A 7485-nucleotide genomic window follows, 5' to 3' on the forward strand; every position below is an offset into this window, starting at 1 on the left:
TTGGCCTTCCTTTGCTAGAAAGCTTGTGCCTAAGAACGATGCCTTTTTGCACCATGAAGTGGCATTTCTCCCAATTCAACACGAAGTTCATCTCTTCACACCTTCTCAGGATCTTGTCAAGATTCAATAAACACTCATCAAAATTGTTACCAGAAATAAAGAAGCCATCCATAAACACCTCTGAAATTTGTTCCACCATATCAGAGAAATGACCATCATGCACCTTTGAAAAGTAGCTAAAGCATTGCACAGTCCAAATGGTATCCTTCTAAAAGTAAAAGTGCCATAGAGTCATGTAAAGGTAGTCTTTTCTTGATCCTCTAAAGCTATTGCTATCTGATTGTATCCCGAATACCCATCCAGGAAACAATAAAACTCTTTTCCAACTAATCTATCCAACATTTGGTCAATAAATAGCAAAGGAATTTGATCTTTCATTATGGCTTTGTGCTGTTGATTTGTCACGCAAGTGCATGTATAGTTAACAAGTAATATAATAAAAAGTAGAATTCATTCCCATGGAGAATTGAATTAATTCCTAAATGTTAACTACTAAAATTATAGCATCTTAATCTTATCCAAACAACCTTATTATTAAAAAGAAAATTTTAAACTAATAACTAAAACTAATCTATCAGCAAAATTATTTTATTAAATTCGAGTGACTACTAAACCTAAGATTATGATATCCCTCAACTTTTCATCTAATTATTATCTCTCTCTTTTAACTCAATTTAATGGATTAAGGTGCTAACCTAGAGTCTTAAATTATTTACAAGTCTCTATCGAGTTTCTTATAAAAATATCTCTCGTAATTAATTTACTATATGTCTATACAAATTAAAGTAAAGACATATTCATTAAGTTCATGCTCTATTGTTGGCTACGTATGGCTCATAGGTGTATGTCTACCCTACATACAATCAAATCACATAATCAACTAAGTGTATTTGATCATATGCTATTTTATTTATGGTCTACCTAAATCTCCTTCGTCAATGTTTAACCTAGGTTTTCAATTCAATCTAATTGGTGATCAGGCAATTAGAAGTATTAAGAACTAAACAGAATAAACAACTAAAACCTATCAAACATAAGTAAAAGAGAGATACATAAATCAAACAATGTATTGAGTTTAATCATAATCTTAGATGAATAACTTGGTTCCCTATCAAGTCACACATCATCATCAAACAAAGTTTAATCATCAAGACCAAAACCAAGAAAATAAAATAACAAAAAGATAAATGGAACCCAAAAAGTTGAAATCTTGATCTCCAAATCTTCTTGAATTATTCAATTTTTTCTTTAGCTCCAGTGAGACTTTTCTTGAAGAATATTGTGGCTTGATTTTCAGCTCTCAGTCTGGTTTTTAGTTTTTTGTTTAAACAAAAAGTCCTTCGAAAAGTTGTATTTATTATGTTTTGAAGTTAGGCCAAGTTAAGAAGGTCAATTCCAATCAGGATTTACTCATCAAACTATGTGTGTTACGGCCCACCTCCATCCAAGTTGAAGCCTCAACCAATTAATTAGCAATAATCGTAATTGCTCTGGGACTGATGTAATGCTTCAACTTTGACATGATTTTTTGGCCACCTTTTAGGACGAACTAGGAAAAGTTAAACATGAAAGTTGTAGTTCTTTCTCTTAACTTTCCAATGCTCAAGAATCATCTCATTTAAAATTTTGTAGAGAGAGTTATGATTGAAATACCAAGACATATGCAGTGAACATTTGCTCCTTAAAATTGCTCTCCTTCTTCCCTTAAAAGTTTTTTTTTATTAAATACCTACAAAAGCACCAATAAATCAATAGCAACCCCTCTTAATCACATTAACACCATATTAAGCATAAAATTAACAAAGATTAGATTTACTTACCAAAATTAATTAATTTAATATAATTTAAATAAAACCTGCTAATTTAAATAAAGCTTAGGAACGCTTGGTATTAATATTAACCAGAAAGAATTAAAAATCAATTGCCCATCAATGGTGCCAAAAACTTGTTATTGATTTCTCACACAAGTGCACGTATCGTTAACAAGTAATATAATAAAAAGTAAAATTCGTTCCTATGGAAAATTGAATTAATTCCTAATTGCTAACTACTATAATTATAACACCCTAATCTTAACAAAACAGCCTAATTATTAAAAAAAAATTAAAACTAATCTATCAACAAAATTATTTTATTAAAGTCGAGTGACTACCAGACCTAGGATTATGATATCTCTCAACACTTCATCTAATTATTGTTTCTCTCTCTTAACTCAATTTAATGGATTAAGTTACTAACCTAAAATCCTAAATTATTTACAAGTTTCTGTTGAGTTTCTCATAAAAATATCTTTCCTAATTAATTTACTATATGTCTTTTCAAATTAAATTAAAGACAGATTCATTAAGTTCGTGTTCTAATTTTGGTTACGTATGGCTTATAGGTGTATGTCTACTCTATATGCAAATCAAACTTCCTCATCAACAAAGTGTGTTCGATTATTAGCTATTCTATTCATCATCTACCTAAATCTCCTTCATCAAGGTTTAACCTAGGTTTCTAATTCAATCTAATTGATGATCAGGCAATTAGAAGCATTAAGAACTAAATAGAATAAACAACTCAAACCCATCAAACATAAGCAAAAGAGAGATAAATAAATCAAACTATGTATTGAGTTCAATCATAATCTTAGATAAATAGCTTAGTTCCTCATCAAGTCACACATCATCATCAAATAAAGTTTAATCATCAAAACCAAAACCAAGAAAATAAAATAACAACAAAAAGATAAAAGGAGCACAAGAGTTGAAATCTTGATCTCCAAATCTTCTTGAATTCTTCAATTTCTTCTTTAGCTTCAATGAAATTTTTCTTTAATGATTTTATGGCTTGATTTTCAACTCTTAGTCTAGTGTTTCATTTTTTTTAAAGCCCTCTGAATGGTTGTTTATATATGCCTTTGAAATTAGGCTAAGTAGGGTGAAGAAAGAAGTCAATTCCAATTAGGATTTACTGATCAAACTACATAGGCCACGACTTACCTCCAACAAAGTCGCGGCGTCGACCAATTAATTAGCAAAATCATAATTGCTCTAGGACTGCTGCAATGCTTCAACTTTAACAAGATTTTGACCATTTTCTAGGCTGAAATGGGAAAAATGTAAACATGAAAGTTGTACCTTTTTGTTGTAGCTTTCCAATGGTCTAAGAGTCATCTCATTTGAAGTTTTCTAAAAAGTGTTATGGTCAAAATATCAAGACATGAGTAGTGAAAATTTACACCTCGAAATTGCTCTCATTCTTCCATTAAAAGTCTTTGTTTATTAAACACCTACAAAAGCATGAATAAATCAATGACAACCTATCTTAATCACATTAACACCAAATTAAGCATTAAACTAACGAAGAATAGATTATCTCACCTAAATTAATTAACTTAAAATAATTTAAATAAAACCTACGAATTTCTATGTATTACTACAATAACAAAGCTAAATTACTATAAATTTAAGCCCAAATAACTCTATATCATAAAGTTATCACCTTGTTGAGCTTCTAAGAGTCCATGAATACTCTCTGTCCAATCACTATCCTCTCAAGGATGAGTTCTTTATTCTCATTTGCTACCATTTTCATCCAACCTTTCTTCAGTACACATTACACCAGATTTACCCATGCGCTATCCGATATAAGATAAATGATGCCAGCATCTAACTATTTAATGATCTCTTTCTTCACCACCTCTTTCATGATTAGATTGTGTCTTCTCTAGTGCTCAATGATGGCTTCGTGATCATCCTTTAAAAGAATATTATGCATACATATCAAAGGACTAATTCCCTTTATGTCTATAATTGTCCATCCCAATGCCTTTTTGTGCTCTCTCCGAACTCTTAAAAGCTTGTCTTTTTACATGTTGGTAAGAGTAGAAAAAGCAATAATAGGAAGAGTAAAAAAGTTACTAAAATATGCATACCTCAAGTGAATTGGCAAAAGTTTAAGCTCCAACTTAGGTGGTTCTTCAATAGATGGTTTCACTGGTGACAATGAAACAAATGAAAGATATAGTGTCTCAACTGTGTTCTTATGACACGGGATGGGGCATCTAACAAATTTGCACATTCAATGACATTTTCATCATTTCTCTCAGAATCAACTATTAAAGAAGCTTTAAATGGGTCATTAGGGTGGCTTTTCTTAAACGCTTCACTCGTGACTCTATCAATTACACTTACTGCAAAACACTTATCTTGATCATTAGAAAACTTTAAAGCTTTAAAAATGTTGAAAGTTACCTCTTGATCTTCCACTCTCTATGTAAGTTCTCCTTTCTCCACATTAATGAGCCCTTTGACAGTGCATAAAAAAGGTCTCTCCAGAATGATTGAAACATCTTTGTCCTTCCCATATCAAGTATAATAAAATCTATCAAAAAGATAAACTTGTTAACTTTCACGAGCACATCTTCAACAATACCTCTCAAATATGTGAAGGTTCAATCAGCTAGTTGTAAGGTCACAGTGGTGGGCTTAATCTTTCGTAAAACCAACGTTTTGTAAATAGACAAAAGCATAAGGTTGATACTCCCAAATCACTCAAAGCCATGGCGAAGAATAATGCACCAATAGTGCATTGAGTAGTAAAGCTACCAAGATCCTTAAGTTTTAAAGGAAGCTTGTTCTATATGATTGCACTACATTCCTCAAGAAGTGCCGCTATCTCAAACTCACCTAATTTTTTTTTTTCATCCAAATATCCTTTAGAAACTTCACATATGAAGGCATTTTCTCTAAAACTTCTATAAATGAAATATTGATGTGACCCTTTTTGAATACCTCTAAAAATTTTTGAAATTGACTCTTTTACTATTGATTATTAAAGCGTTGAGAAAAAAGTGTTAGTGGTGGAGTAACCTTACCTCTTTTTCGTAACTCTTTTTCCTAACTTTGCTTGTCAAAACTCATAATCTTTGTCTCATTCTCAACTAAGTCTCTTTGCTATTTAGTTTGCTTGGGATTGCTTTCAACCTCTTTTTCGCTCTTTATGTAAATAGCCATGACATGTTCCTTACCTTCCCTCTTAAGATTAGCTTCTGTGTCACTATGAAAAATCCCCTGAGCTTTGTTGTTTATCATGTTGGGAACTTGCCCAAGCTATGTCTCAAAGTTCTTAACAAAGCTATCTGACTATGAATGAGGGAGTTAGTCTTGGCCATGTACTACATAAGTAACTCTTCCAAAGATGGTTTTTTGTTTGGCATAAGAGGCCTTATTTGCTATTAAAAAACAAAAAGAATATTAAGGCTTGGAGCTTGATTATTACTGCAAGAAAAGTTTGGATGGTTTCTCCGCTAAAGATTATAGGTGTTGGAATAAGGGTTGTTCTGTTGCTTATTCCTTACAAACTCTACTGACTCTAAATTTAGTGGACATTGATCACTCACATTCCCATCTCCATAATAATCACAAGATACAAAAGAACTCTAAATTGAATGAATTTACAAAACTCCAAAAGAATCAAATTTCTTAGTAAGGGGAGTTACCTATGCTATTAATGTCGTGATCGCATCCAACTCATGAACTCAAGCTACCCTTCTATGCATTGTTCTTTTCAATGGCCACTAATAGTTGTTCGATGCCATCTCTTCCAACGGGTCATACACCTCATCAATTGACTTTGCCATAAGAGCTCCTTCAGCAGCCACATCATAATAGTGGTTCAAACTTGACCACTCAGCCCATTGTGAAATGTTTGAACTTAAAGCCACTTCGAGAGATCATGATGAGGACAATGCCTTAACAGATCATTATATCTCTCCCATGTCCTATACAACGACTTAGCATCAAGTTGTGTGAATGATGTAATATCATTCCTCATCTTTGTGGTCTTGGCTGGAGGAAATAACTTGGCTAAGAACTTCTGAGTAAGGTCATCCCAAGTCGTAATGGTGCCTATAGAAAACAAATTCAACCAAACCTTCACTTTGTCCCTCAATAAGAAAGGGAACAGTCTCAAACTAATAGCATTGTTAGTCACTCCATTACATTTAAAGGTGTCATAAATCTGCAAAACATTCGAAATATGTGTGTTCGAGTCTTCATTCAACAGACCACTAAACTAGATCAAAGTTTAGATCATTTAGATGATGGTCGACTTTATTTCAAAGTTGTTGGCCTGAATAGTTGGTCTACGAATGCTTGATAGAAGCCGTTGCACTAGCAAAATAGCATAGTCCCTTAGAAACCGATTTTCTTCCACTACTTGCTCTTAGACTTGCAGCTTTCTTTGTTGTTCAGCCATTGTATTAGTCTAACCAAAACTTTCTTGATTTTCCTCTGAAGTTTTCTAAATGTTCTCTTAATCTCTAAATCACAAGAAACAATCTCCAAGCTTGTTGCTTTTCACATACAATGACAAAATGTACCTAAAAAATAAAGAAAGAAAAAAAAAACTTAGACTAAAATCAATCTATTTTGTATTAATATTAGCAAAACAAATAAAAAAAACAAATCCTCAGCAATGGTGCCAAAAACTTGTCGCAAAGCTAATACCTGCAAGAAAAAAAAACTTAGACTAAAATCAATCTATTTTGTATTAATATTAGCAAAACAAATAAAAAAAACAAATCCTCAGCAATGGTGCTAAAAACTTGTTGCAAAGCTAATACCTGCAAGTATACATATTGAACAAGTAATACAGACAATAAGTCTAGTATCGTATCCCATAGGAATTTGCTCCTAAATTCACACTAAGTACAAAAATTTTAACAAACCAATCTTATCCAAATAACTGAATTTTTAAAAGATTAGTTAAGAACTAAATTCAGTTAAACACTAAACTAAGGAATGAAGGTTGAAATTTTACTAGAAAAATAATAGATTAAAGGTCTAGGATCATAGGTTCATTCAACATTTCATCTGGAATACATTTCTTTTAATACTTAAATTCATGGGTGGTGTTGCTAGCCTAGAATCCAAACTTATGTATAAGTCTACGTCAAGATGCTTGTATACATAACTAACTTAATTGAGTCACTATATGTCTATAGTAAATAATTAAATATTGTTCGTTAAGCAAGTGTTCTAATTTAACTGCATTCGGCATTTAGGTGTATGTCTACTTTAATTGCTAATCATATCACCTAATTTCCTAATTTCTAAGTGACATGAACACAAGCTATTCAAAACTTAATCTAATATGAAATTACTCTATCAAGTTTCATTTAGATTTCCATAACCAATCAATTGTTGATCAAACAATCAAAGGCAATAAGCACAACATTGAAGAAACATCATCATATTCATTCATAATAAATAAAAGAAAAATAAAATATTCAAATTACATGTTGAAATCCACCATAATCCTAGAAAAATAATTTAATTTATCATTTATTCAGCAAACAACATTTTCTGAAGAAAATAATTCATGTTCATAGCAAAATAAAAAGAAAGAAAAACAAAACTAGGTTGAAAAGTAGGTTTT

The 7485-nt window shown here is 31.6% G+C and overlaps 1 non-coding gene across 1 annotated transcript; it reads left to right on the top strand.

The window, feature by feature from the left end:
• The first annotated feature begins 5776 nt into the window (after nucleotides 1-5776).
• Nucleotides 5777-5883, top strand: LOC149527429 (small nucleolar RNA R71). Its single transcript, XR_016351027.1, has one exon. It is a non-coding gene; the product is annotated as a small nucleolar RNA R71 (small nucleolar RNA).
• Nucleotides 5884-7485: the final 1602 nt, after the last annotated feature.

Source organism: Theobroma umbraticum, unplaced genomic scaffold (assembly GCF_002168275.2).
Source record: "Theobroma umbraticum cultivar Fairchild unplaced genomic scaffold, ASM216827v3 scaffold_95.0, whole genome shotgun sequence".
Lineage (NCBI taxonomy): Eukaryota > Viridiplantae > Streptophyta > Magnoliopsida > Malvales > Malvaceae > Theobroma > Theobroma umbraticum.